Genomic DNA, 275 nt, shown 5'->3' on the forward strand with positions numbered 1-275 from the left:
TGCGGTGAGCGTGGATCGAACACGCGACCTTCAGATCTTCAGTCTGACGCTCTCCCAACTGAGCTATCCCCGCCGGTGATATGTAATGTGGTAATGTACATTTATTATCACTCTTAGTCAAGGAAAAGTTTATGGTGAGCACCCTTAGCAAGTCGCCGATTAATTGCGACTTTTTCAAAATGATTTAATCTTCGACTTTCTCAATAGATTGGTAAAAAACGTGATCTTTTCAAAAAGAAGTTTAAAACTTATCATAACAAAAAAACTTTCCTATT

General features: G+C 38.2%; 1 non-coding gene across 1 annotated transcript; it reads right to left on the minus strand.

Annotated features, from left to right (window-relative positions):
* TRNAF-GAA (transfer RNA phenylalanine (anticodon GAA)) lies at window positions 1–73 on the minus strand. Its single transcript has one exon. It is a non-coding gene; the product is annotated as a tRNA-Phe (tRNA).
* Window positions 74–275: the final 202 nt, after the last annotated feature.

This window comes from Amborella trichopoda, chromosome 1 (assembly GCF_054954075.1).
Source record: "Amborella trichopoda isolate Santa Cruz 75 chromosome 1, AtrichopodaSantaCruz75HAP2 v2.0, whole genome shotgun sequence".
Taxonomy (NCBI): Eukaryota; Viridiplantae; Streptophyta; class Magnoliopsida; order Amborellales; family Amborellaceae; genus Amborella; species Amborella trichopoda.